The sequence below is a fragment of the Chenopodium album genome, chromosome 4 (assembly GCF_948465745.1).
Source record: "Chenopodium album chromosome 4, dcCheAlbu1.1, whole genome shotgun sequence".
Taxonomy (NCBI): Eukaryota; Viridiplantae; Streptophyta; class Magnoliopsida; order Caryophyllales; family Amaranthaceae; genus Chenopodium; species Chenopodium album.
In genome coordinates, this window is record NC_137837.1 from 42,276,357 (window position 1) to 42,297,950 (window position 21,594).

Consider the following 21,594-nt stretch of genomic DNA (forward strand, 5'->3'; position numbering starts at 1 on the left):
CTGGATCCGGCTCGAGGCATAGACGTACTTCAGTAGTACTAGAGGATTTAGGTTCTTTCTCTTATGGTTCTTCGAAGAGGTCGACTGGTCAAGGAGGTGCGACATCGGCTCCTTTAGTAGGTGGTGGGACATGTGAGGTTGGCTCATCGTCGCAGCAGCCACATTAGCCTCAGTAGTTGGGAGTGCAGCAGTAGGGTGAGGCATGATGGACTGGCCCCACTCTTCCGGTTCCGACCATCCGTGATCCTAATGGTTGTGAGGGGTTTACTTCTCGGACTGTATAATACATTGATATGTTTGGAGTTCCTCCACATTTGCTTCCTCCACCATCATAGTTGTACCTGTATATATTTATTTTGACTTTGTAGGACTTTGCATATTTGTATTATATGACTTGACACTCATGTTAGACATATTGTATATAATCTCTCCATCCCAAATTAGTCGCAATGTTTTGACTTTTTGCACTATTCACACATCTCATTGTTACCATCTTTTTTAGTTATTATTTTTCCGAATCCTCTTGGGATTCGGTTTGCATCTAATTTGGTTATAAATAGGACCCAAATCCGTTGATTTTGGTATGATTCGAACTGAAAAAATAATCTCATCTTTGATTTTCCAATCATGTCTAAGAATTTTAGCGATTTTACTTGTAAGTGGTGTCGGTCATTGACTGCTAAAGAGTGGAAAGAGCTTGATCTTTTCCATTTGGGGGGTTTGTATTGCATTTTGGGGGTAGATCTTTACATAGAATTTATTCATACCGCTTCAGAGTATTGGGATCCAGACACTCATTGCTTTAGATTAGGTCATGATAAAATTTGCCTTTTACTAGAAGAATTTGGTGCCGTTCTTAGCTTCCCTTCTTTAGATCTTGCGGTAATTCCTAAAGTAAGCAAATATTATTATAAAGATTTTGAGTGTTTCCTTAACATTAGGGATGGGGATTTAAACGATATAGTGCATGGGAATGTGGTTAATTTGAAAGAAGTTGCACGTTTATATTTTGATAGACCACACTCAGAGTCTTTTCATGTTTATAAGAGATGGGCTTTCCTCTTTTGCATGTTTAGCCAATATCTCCTCACTAGTGATAATATACGTGAGGGCCAAGCAATATTAGTGTCTATCATGGATTAAATTGAATCAAGAAGAAATCAAATGCCATTAATTGTTGAAGAAACAATGCTTAGTTTAGATAAGCTAAAAAGAAATCCAAAAGCACCTCTTCGAGGTTCTCTAATATTATTATAGGTAGAAAATTAATACTTTTAATTGTAGAAATCAAAGATATTTAATTTTATATAGTAATACTAATTATTTGTATTGAATTTTTGCAGATATGGAAAATGGATAGGGTTGAATTAATCAGCCTTCCTTACAATATTGAGAACTATACGCCAAATTTCTTTATAAGAAGGAAGAAACGCTTCTCCATAAAGATGGGCCACCGGGAGTGGAGTAGAATATTTGAAACTTGCGACTTTGCCATCAAGGGGGTTGTTCCTTGGTGGAAGATTGAGAAGATGGTTAGTGTCAATAGACAACCTTTTTGCCGTCTTCCAAGTTTTGTCCAAAATGACCTTTTATTACCCTTCTAGAGTGAACATCGAGACAATATGGGCTTGCTTAAACCATTCCCTCTGAAGATCTCCGTCGCCCTTATGAATTTCCAGTTTCACAAGAAATAGAGAGGTTTGATGACTATTGGTGTGCTAGGCCTTTATTGGAAGTTGTTACCCAAAAGGTTCTTCCTTCTTTATCTAGGGATGTGAAGTAGTGGTTAATTGGTAGATCTCAAAAAGATAAGAGCAAATTTCAAAAGATGAGAAAGACTAATGTGAAAGATCGCTTAAAAGATAAGAAAATTCCTCCTAAGAAATGCTTGGGGTGAAAGACTTGAAATCAAGTCCCCTGTTATTCCTAAAAAGAAATGTACTACCAAGGGCAAGGGGAAAAGAAAAACTAACTCTACAAAAAAGAAAATATGGGTTGAAACGAAATATGGTGTAATGGCTATCGAAGAAACTATCAATTCTAAAATTATGTGTAGATCTTCTAAGGGATCCCTATTGGTGAAAGAGATGGATGATGAAGATGAAGAGGAGAAGATTTGGAAAATGGCATGAAATGAGAAGACAGATTAGAGCATTGCTTTTACTATCAATTTATTAGTCGATTTTTATTTTCAAGTCAATTTTATTTTTAAGCCTTTATTTTTAATTCCATCAATAACGTAATTTTACTTTTATTAATACAATTTTCATCTTTTTAAATTAAATTGACTTTTTTTTACATTGTATCATTTATTAAAGTAATGAAAACGACTTGATTTGAATTTGAAAATTATTTGAGTACTGAAGTCGAATGTTCTTGAAATACACCGAAGTTCGCCCAAATTGATGAAGAAATATTAGCGCTACAGTTCTGAACTTGTCGCACCGCGATGACCTTATCGCGGTGCGCTGGATCTTGTCGTTAGGCGACAAATTCTGTCGTGCTGCGCTGGTCATGAATTTTGCGCACTACTTGTTCTGCGTTGGCGTACTGATACGGGGATGCAAGATTTGTAATAATTAAAGTGGCTTCACCTTGTAAAGGGTTGCCTACGTATCCTTTCTTAAGGAATTAGGCCAAACGTAGCTCTCTTGAGTATGTTACTCAAGTTATCATGGGTAGAACTTCATAAGCTGGTCAAGATTTTTGATATTTGAGAATTCGTTTCCATCCATATCATTTAGTTTTGCGGCACGTCCTGATAGGATAGTTTTGACAATGTATGGCCTGGACCAATTAGGCCTAAATTTGTCTCTTGGGTCTAAAATATTTTTCTTTAACGCTTTTAACACTAAGTCCCCCACTTTGATGTTTCTTGTCTTGACGTTTTTCTTAAAGTGTCTAGCCATGTGAGTTTGATAGCATTTAGTATGATGTAGAGCTTCTAGTCGTTTTTCATCGTGTATAATAGCTCCTCATATCTTACTCTAGTCAATTCAACTTCATCGAGTTTACTTTCCAACGCGATTCATAGGGAAGGTAATAGCAAGTCAAGAAGAAGTCAATGAGCTTAAGAAGTAAATGGCTGATGTGACTGAGGTGTTGAAGACTTTAACCCTCCAAATTAATGACCCTATGAAGCAACAACAAATGGATCTCATGCAAGAGAGCTTGAGCAAAATATCCAATGACTATAAATTCCAAGGCATTAGCTCGCAAGGGGTCTTGGTGGACAAGGAGTTTCTTCCACAAAAGTTCAATGCCAACGACATCCCAAAATTCAAGGCAACTGATAATCCTTAGCTCCACTTAAGAGCCTTTGAAACCATAATGAACATTAAGGGGATTGATAGGAAAGTCTTTCATTCTTTGTTTTCTTTATCTCTTGAAAACGTTTGTCAACAATGGTTCTTTTCTCTTGATAAAGAGAAAACTTCTACTTGGGATGCTATTGTAAATGCTTTCATTGATAGATATAAATGTATTATTCAAGTCGAAGCTGATTGTAGACAACTTGAAATGCTAAGACAAAAAGAGAATGAAGGCTTTATTTATTTCTTTAATAAGTGGAGGGAAACATCCGCTAAGATGATTAAGGTTCCCTCCGAAAAAGAATCTGTGAGGATGTTTATCAAGAATCTCCAAGAGAAGTATTTGAAGCATTTACAATATCAACATAATTTGGATACTTTCAAGGCTGTCTATGACATCGGTATTGAAATCGAAGATGACCTCGCAAAGCATATAGCTACTAACAATAGTAACCACAGTGGCTGGAAAGGAAAGAAGAACGACAATCCTTCTTCTTCCGAAAATGCCCACTCTAGTAACAATGTTAGTACCTTAGACCATAACGGTGTCTTAGCTACGAATAATCAAGGATATAAAAAGAAACCCAGGAGAGAGTTCACACCCATTGGAATGACCTACGATGTTGCTTTCGATCGTCTCTATGATCGAGGATTAATCAAACACATTGGCCCTAAGGAGGATCCAACACCAGAAAAGTGATCTTCAAGATGGGATCCCAATTCCTATTGCAAGTACCATCATATCAAGGAAATGGTCATACCACCGATGAATGCTACAGGTTTCAAAATCTCATTCAAGATCTCATAGAAGCAAACAAGATCCCATTGCCTCTAGTTAGCGAGAAGACTGGGTGATGATGAAGCAAGCAACACAACACAAGAGGCGAGCGTCAACGACAAGATTTCATGACCTCCTTTTCTATTTCTTTTCCATTTTTTCCTTTCCCCAATTGTCTAGCATAGGCACCTTTCTTTTCCCTTAGATTTATTTTGTAGATTTTTCTTTTTCCCTTTTAAATAAAATGAGCATTTATTTTCTTGCATATGATCATTGCATTGGAAACATAAAAAATAAAAAAAATATAAAAAAACCATGTCAAACTAAGCACAAGGTATACCAATTATTTGAGGCACCCCTTGTAGCCACATCATATTACTTTTCACCTTTCAAATATACATCCTTTCTTGATAAACCACTTTGAGCCTCGTCTAATGATAGACCTTTCTTTCTTCAATCCACATCTACCTAACCTTGGGATGGGACAGTGTGCAACTTATACAATTTTTAAAAGCTTGAGTGATTTCAAAAGATTAAAATAGCAAAAAATAAGGAAAAAAAGATAAAAAAAAATGTACAAAAGGACAAGTGTTCCAATGTCTTTGACATGAACATGTCTTTGATATGAACATGTCTCATATTCCGTCTGTTATTGAGTGCTCGGTACCGTGCCTGAGAAACATGAATGCCAAGTGAGTGATAGACCGCATGATCGGGATCTCCCACACTTATAAAAATAAAAAAAATGCAAAAGAAAAAAAAAGAGAGCAAAAATAAAAAAAGAAAGAGCTCAAAAGTGAGAAAACTCAAGCATAAAAATACAAACATTCAAAAGCAAGGTTGCACACCTTTGGGGGCTTATCTAGGGTGTTGAGCCTTTATCCCCTTCTTCTTCTTCAAACCTTTAGCCTAACCACGTTACAACCCTTCAAAAGACCTTCTTGAGGTATAAACACACTTGTGCGAGGTTCGGCTAGAGCTACGTTCGGCCTGATTCCTAACGGATACGTAGACAATCTCACATCGAGGTGCAGCCGTAATAAAAATACATTCACATTCACACATCATGATCATATCAAGAGATCTCCCATGCTCATCCTTATCTACTTAGAGCTAGACTTGGGGATTTGATCCTTACATCGTTAGCTTACCTAGCCTAAGAGTCACCATTATTTGACTCTTCTAAAAATAATATCTATCCACACACTTAGCTCTTGCGACTTAACCTTAGTGTCACTTTCACACACTGCACGGATACATGAACAAAATATACTTCCCTTAGGAACCCTTTGTCATGAAATCTTAACACAACATTGAAGCATACTTCATCATAACAAAATCACTCATCATTTATCATTGCATCACAAAGTGCGAAGTGGTTAGCCTCTGTGCCTAAGTTATTCAAATACTTTCATCATGGAGTCAACAATTGAGATAGCGTAGGATGAATTAATCTTTGCACAACATTTGACTAAGCTCATTCAACATGCACCTTCAAAAAATTCGCTTCTTTCTTTTTTCGTGTCTTTCTTTTTCGGGAGAAAGTCGGTACCCTCCACAAAAATGACGGAAAACTTTTTCTCTTTTGCATTTTTTGAGGCGCACGATCACATTACAGTGCGCACACGAGTCATGTACACATTGAGTCATGTCGTGTTATCACATTGAGTCAACACTATGAACACACGAGTCACACGAAGTGAGTCATCATTAAGTAAAGTTTATACCTTGAGTCGTGTCAAGTCAATGAGTCAAGCAACACTAAGTCTTAAGTCAACCCTAATTACATGAGCAAAATCCTATAGTCTAAAATGAAAATGCAGGTACACTAAGTCCTAGAAGGACAGGTAAGCTTTACAAAAGGTTTGAAGCAAAGGACGCAAACAACTTAGCAAATCAACTAGAGTCAGCTTGATTGCAATCATATTTGATTGTCGAATCGGCTTGACGGTGGTTATATTAATTGATTGGGTTCCTTGGTACGCCAGTTATCCCCTATAAGAAAATTGACATGATTAGTAGTCAGCTCGATTACAATCGTAGTAAGTGATTGACCTGAAGACGATCGTCTCACTTAGCTTAAGCACCTAAGAATTGGCTCATTACAAGCACCAATGCATCGGCTCAAAAGCAAGCACTTATACGACAATTTTTCCAAGATTGGACTGTCATCCCCAACCAACAATATTTCCAAATATGGATTGTCGCGCATTCTTATTAAACGACAATTTTTCCAAGATTGGATTATCATATCTGGCAAAGATTCCAAGCGTGGATTGTCGTGCTCCTTCTCTGTTTGGCAATTTTTTCCAAGTTTGGATTATCATTTCTGGCAAGTTTTCCGAGATTGGATTGTCATACACCCAATTCCCTATGGCAAAATTTCCCAAAGGATTGTCGTAGGTCTCTATTCATCATAAATTTCGGCAAAGGTTTCTCAACGTGGATTGTCATTCATTTCAGTAAGTGGCAAATTATCCCAAAGTGGATTGTCGATCAACTCTTTTTTGCAAATGTTCCAAGACGCAGAATGTCAATTGTGGCAACATTTTTCTAAAAGGATTGTCGCATAGCATTGGCAAATTTCCAAGGTGGATTGCTTTTAAGAGTTATATTCCAAGATGTGGATTGTCGATCGTAGAAAAGTTCTTATGACAGATTGTTACGAAGCATTGGCAACTTTTCCCAAAATTGGATTTTGACAAATTTTTCGAGATACGAATTGTCGCTTCATCGTGGCAACATTTCCAAGGATGGATTGTTACGAAGCATTGAAAAATTTCCTTAAATTGGATTGTCATACATCATAAAAGAGTTGTGTTGGCAACTATTCCCAAAGAAAAGAGGATTTTCATCACCCAAAGCATCAACAGCAAAATTCAAGAAGCATTAAGGATCAACAAGCAGTGGTCTTTTGGTAATATTCTTTGGAATATTATCGCAACAAATGAGGATGGATTCAGGCGAAGCAGTCTTTGATCATGTTCCCTGGCTTGCGGAAGATGGTCATAAAGCGGTAGAAGGTCGTAGAAATCTTCAATAGGATTCTCTGGCTTGCATAAGACTATCACGGCAGAAATAGGATGCAGTTACAGGCGTAGCAGTCTTCAGGCGGTATCCCCTAGCTTGAGGAAGAACTTCAAAGATCTTTGTTCAGAGACGCGTGAACATATCCAGAAAAGCTCCATTGTCTAGAGATGAGTGAACATTAAAACTATGAGATGGCGTTCCCTAGCTTGTGGAAGGTTGTCACAACAACAATGCAAATCGGTTACCCCAGAGATGTGTGCTTGACGGTGCAAGATACGGGTTTCTTAACTCTCTTATCTGTTTTAACTAAGGCTAGTTTGCAGGTATCGGCGTTACAAGAATGATTTGGGATCGCAGAACATTCTTAATCAATCTCCGTCCATATCGCTACTTTTACTTTTGTTTTCTAAACTTGCGTTTCTCCAAACTCACTCAAAGTGGGGGCTTTTGTAGACATCCATTTGTGTCTCACTCAAAACAAACCAAGTGATGAGTGCCTTTCACGTCGAATCATAATCGAATGAAGTGAAAATATGGAAGGTCTGGTGTTGCGGTTAGTGTCTCTCTTTTTTTGAAAACCTATTTTAAGAAAACAGCCAATCTAGTTTTGTTTGGTCCATGAAAAGTGTCCAATAATTGTATAGTTGGATCAATTTTGAAAAGAGCTTTCCAACGATATATTATAAGCCCAATTCCGATGAATAACAAGGAAGTTATGGCCAAATTAGTAAAATGGGCCCGGTTTGATCCTTATATGCGACCCAATGATCTAGTAGAGGGCCTATTATTGATTTATCATTCCTAATGTGATTAAAATTGAATATAGTCTTCTAGATTCTTCTAGAAGGTTCTTTTGAATCCTAATTTAATTAGCATTGATAGATTGACTTTAATTGACTTTTAGGAGTTTTAATCAGAATTAAAGAAGTGTTTTTAAGGAAAAGTACAGTTTTACCCTCTCGTACGCTTAAATTTTATGAAAATAAGAAAACGCGTGGAAAACTATTTGTAGCGCCATACGACAAGTCTGTCGCCCGGCGACAGGCGTGTGTTTGGCGCTGCAATCGTGTTTTATTCTTTTCGAAACTCTGATTCGATTTTTATCATATCCGGCAGATTTTCTCAATAAATAGCCTCCTTAAACCTCCGTTTTCAATCACCAACTCTCATCAAGAATTTCTTGATATTACTTTCTCTCTCTCTTCTAAACTAGCTTTTTACAAACACCATACCGCATTCACAAGATCTAGACACACCCAGCCAAGTTTGAAGTTGCCTTCGCCCTAGACGTGAAAGGTTTAATTTCTGAGGATTTGGTCCCAAATCTCTCTCTCAATTATTTAATTTAATTCTTTGATTTTATTATTTTACTTGAATTTATTAATGTGTGTATTTTGTTATTAGAAAGAGGTACGAGGCATCAAGTAAGTGCTTTAATTGTTTACATTGTTATTATGATATAGAAATCATGTCTAGGTTGTTATTATGATTCCAAGGGTAATGTTAGGGTGTTTTGATCTTCCTAGTATCTTGTTTAGGGAAAAAGTTATAATATCAAATATGCCAATTATTATTCCTATGATGCCTTTTATTTTCTTTCCTAATATTCATGTTAGTATCATGTTAGGGCTATATATTTGATCTCTAATGCTTACTGACATGGTAGGGTTCGTTATTAATCTTGTTAGTATCATGCCTAGGATCTTGCTATTATTATGATTTAACATTATTATTCATTATAATTATTGTTATGATTTTTATTGTTATTATAAATATGTTGCTTGATATATATTTTGTTTTTGCTTGATCACACCTTTTATGCATATTTAAAGGGAATTTGTACTTGTAATTTTGCTTAATAAGATGATTAATAATCTTGTTTAGGGTTAATTTGATTATAATTCAAGTGATCCCCAATAATTGATTTATTTTTTTAGGGTAAATCTATTGATTGCATGTTAGTCAGAAAGCGCACATGAATGCGAGAAGAATAAAGTAGAGGCCTATTATTAGTACAGGTTCTTTCTCTTTTAGATTGGATTTGTACCTTCATCCCCGAACTTCCAGTCATGGTTCAAGACCTATAGGAGTTAACGATCTCCTGGATCGTTAAAGGGTGTAACCTTCACCTTGTGAACGGTTTACAAGTTCCTAAAACTTGTTGACGAATCTTTTGCTCTAGCTTCCTTCCCTTTGGACGCCACCATGCTTAAGTGTATGATCACAGTAGGGTTCAAGTTTGGGGTAATGCTTGAAATATTCCCTACAGTTTGGATATTGTTTCTTTTTGTAAGAAAGCTTGTGTTTTGTATATCTTTTGAATAATAAAAAGTGAATAAACGAAAAAGTTGTCCAAAGTTAAAAAAGCCAAGGACATTCAAATGCAAAGTTGTAAAAGTCGTCCATAGTTAAAAGGGGAAAGGACACTAAATAAAGTGAAATTATGAAATATTGTAAAAATGAGAAATCCATAAATAATTTGATGCGATTCTTTTCTCTTTTTTAAGCATTGAGGACAATGCTTCCTTTAAGCTTAGGGGAGAAGCATTTACGCTTTTTGTATATATGATTGTGGCTATAGCTTTCAATAAGCTTGGGGGTGTTAGTTTGTTTTTGTTTGGTGATTACTTGGTTATGAGGAGAAAGTTTGATCACCCTTTTGCTTCACTAATTAGGAATACCACCAAATTTTAAATTTTAAGCCTACTCTCACCCTTTTGCCCTTACGTTACAACCATTGGGAAAGACCTTTTGACCTACAGGTTGAGTCACTTATCGGGGGAGGGCATTATGAGTTAAAGCCTAAAGAGAAGGGATGCAAAGTCAAGACGTCGAGTAGCCTAAAATATGTACTTTTTCGGCTCCTTTGAGGAGCTATTAAGGTGCTCACTAAAGGGATATTTGAGCCTATAGGGAGAACGCGGTAAGATCGAATGGGATGAAGGTGGATTTTGATTACTAGTTCTCTACGCTTAGCACATTCTATGTTTTAATCGACCTCGAATATCTTGGAATGTAAATACCCCTATTTTCTTAGGAAAGTTGTTTATTCATTTGAAGTATAGTCATTTTGTAAAGTTCAATTCGTAAAGGTTTATATTTCACTTTTCTTTTGATTTATTTTACTTTCACTAGTAGAAAAAACCACTTGGGCACCGGTTCAAACCCCCCAAAACCCACCGATTTTGAATCGCTGAATATGTGAGGGGTGGCAATACTCTACTAAAAATCCACCGGTTTAAAACTGGTGGCAAAAATAAGTATTGCCACTGGTTAGTGGCAATGATGCTACCCGCTTTTTTTTTAATTTTTTTTAATATTTAACATAAATGCTACCGGTTAACTGGTGGCAATAACATGTATATAATTTTTTTTCTGCAATTATAATAAAAATAATATTAAAAAACCATGTAAAATACAAACAAGACAACATCACAATCAATTAAACATAAGCGCAAATTATATTCACATTATATTCAACTTGTTATTATGCAATTCAAAAAAAAAATTACAATGAATTATAATCTTACAATGTTATTCAACGTTAAATTGTTATTGTACAGTAATAAAAAAAATAAAAAATTAACAACAACAAAAACAATATTCCAAAATCAAAGTATTGAATCCTTGTTGCATCAATTAACAATTGCATCATATAAAACCAAGAAATTATTAAAACTAAAAAAAAATGCGAAAAAGAAACCCAGATTTTGTTAAAACCCAGCAAACCCATAAATTATTAAACCCAGAATGCGAAAAACCCAACAAACTAATAATGCGAAAAACCCAGCAAACCCAAAAAAAGCGAAAATCAATTAAAACTTAAAAAAATGCGAAAAACACAACAAACCTAGAAAATCAATTAAACCCATGAATTCTAGTAAATCAGTTAACCCCAAAAATTTCAAAAATCAATTAAACCATGAAATTTCAAAAATCAATTAAACGCAAAAAATTTCAAAATCAATTAACCCTAGAAAATTCCAAAATCAATTAAACCCATCAATTTCGAACAATGTTACAATAATCAAACCCAAAAAAATTAAGGCATATAACATAAATAATTAAACCCAGAAACCCTAACACTGAATAATTAAATCCAGAAACATGCACTAACCTTGAATTTTAGCTGAAAATAAGCGGAGGGTGTTGTGGTTGATTTCGGACTTGGTGGCGACGGTAGTTAGTGTCGTTGGTGGTGGTGGGCTGAAGACAGAAGAGAGGTTATAGAGATAGAGAGGATATAGAAGTGAGGGAAAAGAAAAGAAGAGAGATGGGAAAGAAGAGGAGAGAGAGGACAGAGACGATTGACGGCGGTGGTGGACCTTGTGGTGGTGAGACGAGAGAGCAGGAGATCTAGAGAGGGAGAAGAGAGAGAAGGAGAGAGAGGAGAGGAGATTAGGAGAGAGAATGAGGGAGGAAGAGGGAGGCCAAGTGATTGTGATTTGAGATAGGGTTTAGGAGTATATAAGGGGTTTTTTTAAAAAGGAAATGCCACCGGTTTAGTTGAACCGGTGGCAAAAACCGCCACTCAAAAACCGCCTATTTTTCCCCATATTTTTCCCACCGGTTTTTAAAAACAGGTGGCCTTAAGGCGGTGCCAATCTTCTTTTTTTACCTAGTGTTTTGTGATTTGCCTCATATTGTTTGTTGAGAGTTATGGGTTAATCTCTTAGGAAACACTTACGAGAGCATCACTCGTCATTTAAAGCGATCTAGAGGTTTAAATCTTTAGTTGCTAAAATTGACCGCGATTCCTACGACAGTGAGTCTTAGTGAATATTATCTTCTTATATCTTTCTTTTTCATTTCTGAATAAGTCCTTTATACTTTTTCCTGCGTGCTTTGTTTTTTCTTCAGGACGAGCAAAAGTTTATCTTGGGGGAGTTTGATGAGTGCCATTAAAGGCACTCCTTTGGCTTCTTTTTCGATATTTTTACATGGTTTTTTGTATCTCTTTTTACTCCATTTTCTCTAGTTTTGCTTACATTTTCTTTACTTTGCCTATTCCTTAGAAGTTTTCTTATTTTCTTGATTTTCTAGTGTATTTTGCATTTTGTTCTTTACTTGCTTGATTTTCTTTGTCTATAGAAAGTTGGTGATTGTAGGGAATAATTTCAAGCCTTTAAATCCCACTAGCTTGAATCCCACTGTGATCATGCACTAAAGTACGGTGGCGTCCAAAAGAGAAGAAGATAGAGCAAAAGAGTCGCCAACAAGTTTTTTAGGAACTTGTAAACCGTTCACAGGGTGAAGGTTACACCCCTTAACGATCCAAGAGATCGTCAACTCCATAAGGTCTAGAACCAAATAAGGGTTCGGGGATGAAGGTACAAATCCAACCTAAAAGAGATTGAACCTGCCCTAATAATAGGCCTCTACTTTATTCAGATCGTATTCATGTGCGCTTTCTGATTAACATGCAATCAATAGGATTAACCCTAAACCTGTTTAATCTATGTTGGTTGAATTTAATCACAAATAAACTATTATTGGCGATCACTTGAATTATATTCAAATTAACCCTAAACAAGATTATTAATATCTTATTAAGAGTGATTACAAGTACAAATTCCCTTTAGACATGCATAAAGGCGTGATCAAGCAATAAAAAATAAATATCAAGCAACATAATAAATAATAATAAATAATCAATCATTAGAATAAACATGAATAATAATAATCATCATCAAAATAATAATAATAATAATAATAATAATAATAATAATAATAATAATAATAATAATAATAATAATAATAATAATAATAATAATAATAATAATAATAATAATAATAATAATAATAATAATAATAATAATAATAAATAATAATAGTAATAATAGTAATAATAATAATAATAATAATAATAATAATAATAATAATAATAATAATAATAATAATAATAATAATAATAATAATATTCATAATAATATTCATAAATTATCATAAATAATAACAATTATAATCATGTTCATGTTAAAACATAATAAAAATAGCAAGATCCTAGGCATGATACTAACAAGATTAATAACAAACCCTAGCATGTCACTAAGCAATAAAAATCAAATCTTTAACCCTAACATGATACTAACAATCATAAATATTAGGAAGAACATAGGAAGCATCGTAACAATCATATTTAATATTAAAAGTACCCTAGACATGATACTAGGAATATCATAAGAACAATGTAAACATGATTTCTACATCATAACATCAATAAAAACCATTAAAGCACTTACTTTGATGCTTTGTACCTCTTTCTAATAACAAAATACACGCGTTAGTAATTTCAAGGAAAATAATAATCAAAACAATTAAATTAAATAATTAAAATAGAGATTTGAGACCAAACCCTCAGAAATAAAACCTTTCACGTCTAGGGCAAAGGCAACTTCGAATATGGCTAGGTGTTTCTAGATCTTGTGAATGCGGAATTTTGTATGTGAAAACAAAGTTTAGAGAAGAAAGATGAATGAGAGAGATGAATGATTAAGAGAAAATTAAAAGAATTGGTGTAAATCGGTGAATGATAGATGTAGATGATGAATGAAAACGGAGTTTTTAATACGATATTTATAGAGAAAATCAGCCAAAAAAGATAAATTAACAAAACAGTGTCTGACGCTCAGGAAACAGAGCTGGCGCCAACCCTTGCTAGCTGGCGCCAGGCACCAGCCTTAGCGCCAGGCGTCAGGCCTGGTTCCAGGCGCCTAGGCCTGGGGTTGGACGCCAAGCTTGATTTTAACGCGTTTTCGAAAATCCGATAAGTTTACCGTACTGGAGGATAAAAGAATATAATTTCTTCGAAAATGTTATTTAATTTTGTAAAAACTCTGAAAAGTCAACAAAGTCAACTTATCAATGTTAATTGAATTAGGAATGAAAAGAACCTTCTAGAAGAATCTAGAAGACTAAAACCATTCCTAATTGCATTAGGAAAGATAAATCATATTAGGCCCTCCCCTAGATCATTGGGCCGCACATAAAGCTCAAACCGGGCCCAGTTTAGTAAATTGGCCATAACTTCCTCAATATTCATCGGAATTGGGCTTATAATACATCGTTGGAAAGGTCTTTGCACGCCCCATCCAACCACACTACTATTGGACCCATATCATGGACCAAACAAACTGGATTGGCTGTTTTATTAAAATAATATTTTCAAAAACAGAGAGAAGAGACAAGAAATAAAAACTGTCCGCAACATTAGACCTTTCCACACTTTTGTTTCATTCGATTATGATTCGACGTGAAAGGTACTCATCACTGGGTTTGGTTTTGGGGAGACATAAATGGGTGTCTACAGAAGCCCCCACTTTGACTGAGTTTGAAGAAACACAAGTTTCGAAAACAAAAGTCAAAGTATCGATAGGGACGGAAAATGATTCAGAACGTTCTGCGATCCTAAACCACTCTTGTAACGCCGATACCTGCAAACTAGCGTTAGTTAAACAGATAAAAGAGTTAAGAAACGCGTATCTTGCACCGTCGAGCACACGTCTCTGAAAGTAACCGATTGTTTTGATGACCTCCTACGAGCTAGAGAATGCCATCCCGCTTGAAAACCGCTACGCCTGTAACTGCTTCCAAATTAGAAGATTGCTTCGCCTGAAACGATCCTCCTCCGCTATGATAATATTCCACATCCTAGGGAACACCATCGAAGATTATTTCTCTTGAAATAATCCTCATCCGCATTGATAATATTCCACATCCTAGGGAACATCATCGAAGATTATTTCTCTTGAAACAATCCTCATCCGCATTGATAATATTCCACATCCTAGGGAATACCATCGAAGATTATTTCTCTTGAAACAATCCTCATCCGCATTGATAATATTCCACATCCTAGGGAATACCACCTTGCTGCTTTGACGTTCTGAACAAAGAGCTTCTTTTTCCTGCTGTGATAGTCTTCGAAAAGATCACTGCTTTTTAATGTTGCTATGCCAGTACGTCGGCGCTTTGCTGCTTGTGAACCAGTATGTCGGTGCTTTTGCTGTGATGACAATCCTCTTTTCTTTGGGAATAGTTGCCAACACAACTCTTGTATGATGTATGACAATCCGATTTAGGGAAAGTTATCGATGCCACGTAACAATCCATCCTTGGAAATGTTGTCACGATGAAGCCACAATCTGTACCTCGGAAAATTTGCCAAAATCCAATTTTTGGAAAAGTTGCCAATGCTTCATAACAATCTTTCATAAGAACTTTTCTACGATCGACAATCCATATCTTGGAATATAACTCTTGAAAGCAATCCACCTTGGAAATTTGCCAACGCTATACGACAATCCTTTTGGGAAAATATTGCCACTATTGACAATCCGCGTCTTGGAACATTTGCAAAAAAGAGTCGACCGACAATCCACTTCGGGAAAATTTGCCACTTACTGAAATGAATGACAATCCACGTTGAGGAACTTTTGCCGATAGTTATGATGAATAGAAACCTACAACAATCCTTTGGGAAATTTTGCTATAGGGAGCTGGGTGTATGACAATCCAATTTCGGAAAACTTGCCAGCAATGACAATCCGAACTTGGAAAAAATTGCCAAACAAAGAAGGAGCATGACAATCCACGCTTGGAAACTTTGCCAGAGATGACAATCCAATCTTGGAAAAATTGTCGTTGAAGAAGATGCACGACAATCCATTTTTGGAAATATTGTTAGTTGGGGATGACAATCCAATTTTTGGAAAACTTTGTCGTTTAATAAGAATGCGCGACAATCCATATTTGGAAATATTGTCGTTTAAGTGCTTGCTTTTGAACCGATTGTAATGAGCCAGTGTTTTAGGCGCTTAAGCTAAGTGAGACGATTTTTTTGTCAGGTCAATCACTTACTACGATTGTAATCAAACCGACTACTTAATCATTTCAAATTGCTTATAGGGGCTAAGTGGCGTAACAAGGAACCCGAAATTGCTGTATGAGGTCGAAATCACCTTTCTGAGAGGCTTCGAGCTCTGTCGTTGCTGAGATATCTCTGGCGCTAGGAATTGGAGTAGGGTCTTCCTTATTTTGCTGCACCTGTATTTATTTTTGACTATAGAACTTTTCCAATTTCTTTAATTATCTTAGGGTTGACCTAAGGCTTAATGTTGCTTGACTCATCAACTTGACACGACTCAAGGTATAAACTTGACTCGATATGTTTGACTGACTTGAGGTTGACTCGACTCGAAGTGTAATGACACATGTGTTAGACTCAAATCAAAGTGATATGGCACGACATGACTCAATGTGTACATGACTCGTGTGTGCATTGTAATGTGATCGTGCGACTCGAAAAATGCAAAAAAGCAAAAATTTTCCGTCAATTTTGTGGAGGGTACCGACTTTCTCCCGAAAAAGAAAGACGTGAAAAAGAAAATCAAAAGTTTGAAGATGCATGTTGAATGAGCTTAGTCAAATGTTGTTTGATACTATCTCTCAAGGTTCAAGGATTAATTCATCCTAGGCTATCTCAACTGTTGACTCCATGATGAAAGTATTTGGATAACTTAGGCACGGAGGCTAAGCATTTCATACTTCGTGATGCAATGATGAGTGATGTTGATATGACAAGGCATGCTTCAGCGTTATGTTAAGATTTCATGACAAAGGGTTCCTAAGGGAAATATATTTGGTCATGTATCTGTGTAGTGTGTGATAATGATACTAAAGCTAGGCCACAAGAGCTAAGTGTGTGGAAAAATATATTATTGAAAAGAGTCAAATGGTGGTGACTCTTAGGCTAGGTAAGCTAATAATATAAGGATCAAGCCCCCAAGTCTAGCTCTAAGTGAATAGGGACGAGCATAGGAAATCCCTTGATATGATCATGGTGCAAGTGTGTGAATGTGAATATGAATGCATTTTTATTACGGTCGCACTTCGATGTGCGGTTGCCTACGTATCCGTTAGGAATCAGGCCGAACGTAGCTCTAGCCAAACCTCGCACAAGTGTGTATACCTCAAAAAGGTCTTTTTAAGGGTTGTAACGTGGTTAGGCTAAATGTTATAGAAGAAAGGGATAAAGGCTCAAGACCCTAGATAAGCCCCCAAAGTGTGCAACCTCGCTTTTGAATATTTATATTTTTATGCTTGAGTTTCTACTTTTTTTTTTTAGCTCTTTTTTTTTGCTTTAGCATCTATTTTATTTTTATAAGTGTGGGCAATCCCGATCATGCGGTCTATCACTCACTTGGCATTCATGTTTCTCAGGCACGGTACCGAGCACTCGATAACAGACGCAATCTGAGACGTGTTCTTATCGAAAATATTTTCATATCAAAGACATTGGAACACTTCCCCTTTTGTACACTTTTATTTATTTTTTGCTATTTTTGCTATTTTAATCTTTTGAATTTGCTCAAACTTTCTTTAGAATTGAAAAAGTTACACACCATCCCATCCCATCCCATCCCAAGGTTAGGTAGATGTAGGTTGAAAAAAGAAAGGTCTATCGTTAGACGAGGCTCAAAGTGGTTTATGAAGAAAGGATTGTATAATTGAAGGGTGAAAGGAGATATGATGTGGCTACAAGGGGTGCCTCAAATCATTGGTATACCTTGTTCTTAGTTCGACATATATATATATTTTTTTTTTTTAATGCAACACAATGTGATGATCATATATAAGGAAATAAATGCTCATTTTATCAAAAAGGGGAAAAGGAAAAAACTATAAAATTAATCCAAAGGAAAAGAAAAGGTGCCTATGCTAAACTTATAGGGGAAAGAAAAGAATGAAAAAGAAATAGAAAAAAGAGGTCACGAAATCTTGTCGTTGAAGCTCGCCTCTTGTCTTGTGTCATTCGCTTCATCATCACCCAGTCTTTTTGCTAGCTAGAGGCAATGGGATCTTATTTGCCTCTATGAGATCTTGAATGAGGTTTTGAAACCTGTAGCATTCATCAGTAGTATGACCGCGCCCTCGATGGTACTTGCAATAGGAGTTTGGATTCCATCTCGAAGATCGATTTTCTGGTGTTGGATCCTCGGTAGGGCCAATAGGTTTGATTAATCCTCGATCGTAAAGACGGTCGAAAGCAGCATCGTAGGTCATTCCAATGGATGTGAACTCTCGCCTGGGTTTCCTTTTGGATCCTTGATTGTCCATGGCTAAGACATCATTATGGTCAAAGGTACTAACATTATTACTAGAGTGGGCGTTTTCGGAAGAAGAAGGATTGTCGTTCTTCTTTCCTTTCCAGCCACCGTGGTTACTATTGTTAGTAGCTTTTTGCTTTGCGAGGTTATCTTCGATTTCAATACCTATGTCATAGACGGCTTTGAAGGTATTCAATTTGTGTTGATATTTTAAGTGCTTTGAATACTTTTCTTGGAGATTTTTGACAAACATTCTCACATACTCCTTTTCGGTGGGGACCTCAATCATCTTGGCGGAAGTTTCCATCCATTTATTAAAGAAAGAAGTAAAGCCTTCGTTATCTTTTTGTCTTAGCATCTCAAGTTGTCTATGGTCGGTTTTAACTTGGATATTGCACTTGTACCTATCAATGAAAGAGTTTACTATCGATTCCCAGGTAGAGGTTTTCTCCTTGTTAAGGGAGAAGTACCATTGTTGGCAAACGGTTTTAAGAGATAGTGAGAACAGAGAAGGGAAGACCTTCTTATCGATACTCTTAATGTTCATTATAGTTTCGAAAGCTCTTAGATGGAAGTAAGGGTTATCTGTTGCCTTGAATTTAGGGATGTCAGTGGCGTTGAACTTATGCTCAGAAGGAAGGAATTCACTACGCGAGAGGGCAAGAGCTAAAGAAGAGGTCCCCGTCCTCTTAACTCTAGGGAGCATATGTCCCCGCCTAGGAAGACTTCTTCTACCGTTCTTCCCCGGAAAATGAGGAGAGGAAAAGCATGAGAATCAGTTGCCCTTTTGCAGAAGCTCCTTGTCCAGCGAGACCCCTTGTGAACTCATGCACTGAAATTTATAGTCACTAGATAGCTTGCTTAGACTTTCTTGCATGAGACTCATTTGTTGTTGCTTCACGGGATTATCGACCCTAAGTGCGAGAAGCTTCAGTGTCTCAGTCACAGTAGCCAGTTGGTTCTTAAGATCATTGACTTCTTCTTGAGTTGCCATTATCTTCTTAGCCTTCCTCTTTTAACGAATTGGTTTATCAAAAAGTGAGACTTGAATAAAGAGGTTGTCCTTGATTAATCGCCCTTCTCTCCTCAACCAAGTACTGTGGAAAAGGAATTTGGGGATACTTATTGTTAATTATTTGACTCAAACTTTATTCAACATGAAAAGGATGGAGGAAGTGAAGAAAGATGGAAGAATGTGAAGAAGATTTAGGTGGAGGGATATGAAGAATTAGGAATAGAATGTACTCCCCCAACTCAAATGACGGAAAGACCGACTCATGCATGGACCTAAGACATGGCCATGGTGATGCACTCAACGTGTGTGCTAAGACTAGTGAGTGTAGATGGTGCGTTAAGACTCGTTTCATGACCATGTGGCTAGACTATGTGACTAAGACTCGATTAATGACTCGACAAGGTGTTATTGACAGCGAAAACTAACCGAATTAATTAGCAAACTGGTTAATTAGACCTTAGGTGATGACTCGATAAATAATCCGAACTTTCGGCCAAGCGACAGGACTGGCGTCACACTTTGGAGGTTGGCGCCAGACAACATAGCTGTCGTCAGGCGCTACACACCATAGTGTGGCGCTACAGCTCAGACCTTGGCGCCAATAGTGGAGCTTCGGTCTGGGACTGTTTTCGGTGTTATTAGTCAACTTGGGTATGCCTAAAGTCATACTAGGTCAATTCCGATTAAAATATTAGACTTTATTGACTCAAATTAATTAATTAATTAGTCAAAGTTCTTTAAATCATTAATTTATTCTCAACACAAGTCAACAAACGGTTAAGAGAAACATCGAATATATATGCACAACAAATAATGCACAATTAGTCAAGTAGGCACAACATGATGCAATGAGTTCGCAACCTAACCATGGCTCTAGTTCTCTAAAGTTCGGGATATGGTTTAGTCAAAGAGGGTCCATGGTTAATTGTCCGGATGCACCGCGCGGAAGCCTAACCGTGAAGGGTTGGCGCGAGTGGATGGGACACCGCAAGCTTTAGAACAAACTGGCTTCCATGGTTTGGTGAATGCAACATCTCGGATGTACCCTTTGTTGCACGGAGGGTTCAATCAGGTAGATGGAGCATGAATTCCCAGAGGGTTATGTCCATATGTAGAACACATATGGGTTTCAGAAAAGTGAGAAAAAATTCAATCAAGAAGTAGGATCCAGCAAACAATACGAAAAACTAGTCGAAATTAGAACGCATATTTCTGGCTCGGTATTGGGGGAAGTTGGCGCCAGCAAACAGAGACTGGCGCCAGCTTTTAACTGTAGCGCCTGGCGCCAATACTGGCGTCTGGCGCTACGGCTAAATTGCTGGCGCCAAGCTCTGGCCCCTGACGCTACTTCCCACATGCCTCAGCAGCTTTCTGTGCTCGATAAAATTTTCAAGTTTCGCGCGGTGTTATTTCAGTCCTAGTTGTGAAAGACGTTTCTCAAATTTCCTACGTGTAAAATCCTATGTTTTTGAGTCATTACGGATGGTCTTTCCAATGAGATCCTTTTTATGCATATAACAATAATGTTAATCAAAATTACGCACATGAAATACTTAGAACTTTTCGAGTCTCATCCACTCATTCTAAATCATTGCCAAAACAAATTCAGGAATTAAAATAGAAATCGTCCCCAGTGGAGTCGCCAAAAACTGTAGGGAATAATTTCAAGCCTTTAAATCCCACTAGCTTGAACCCCACTGTGATCATACACTTAAGTACGGTGGCGTCCAAAAGGGAAGAAGATAGAGCAAAAGAGTCGCCAACAAGTTTTTTAGGAACTTGTAAACCGTTCACAGGGTGAAGGTTACACCCCTTAACGATCCAAGAGATCGTCAACTCCATAAGGTCTAGAACCAAATAAGGGTTCGGGGATGAAGGTACAAATCCAACCTAAAAGAGATTGAACCTGCCCTAATAATAGGCCTCTACTTTATTCAGATCGTATTCATGTGCGCTTTCTGATTAACATGCAATCAATAGGATTAACCCTAAACCTGTTTAATCTATGTTGGTTGAATTTAATGCACAAATAAACTATTATTGGCGATCACTTGAATTATAATCAAATTAACCCTAAACAAGATTATTAATATCTTATTAAGCGTGATTACAAGTAAAAATTCCCTTTAGACATGCATAAAGGCGTGATCAAGCAATAAAAAATAAATATCAAGCAACATAATAAATGATAATAAATAATCAATCATTAGAATAAACATGAATAATAATAATCATCATCAAAATAATAATAACAATAATAATAATATTCATAAATTATCATAAATTATAACAATCTTAATCATGTTCATGTTAATGTTAAAGCATAATAAAAATAGCAAGATCCTAGGCATG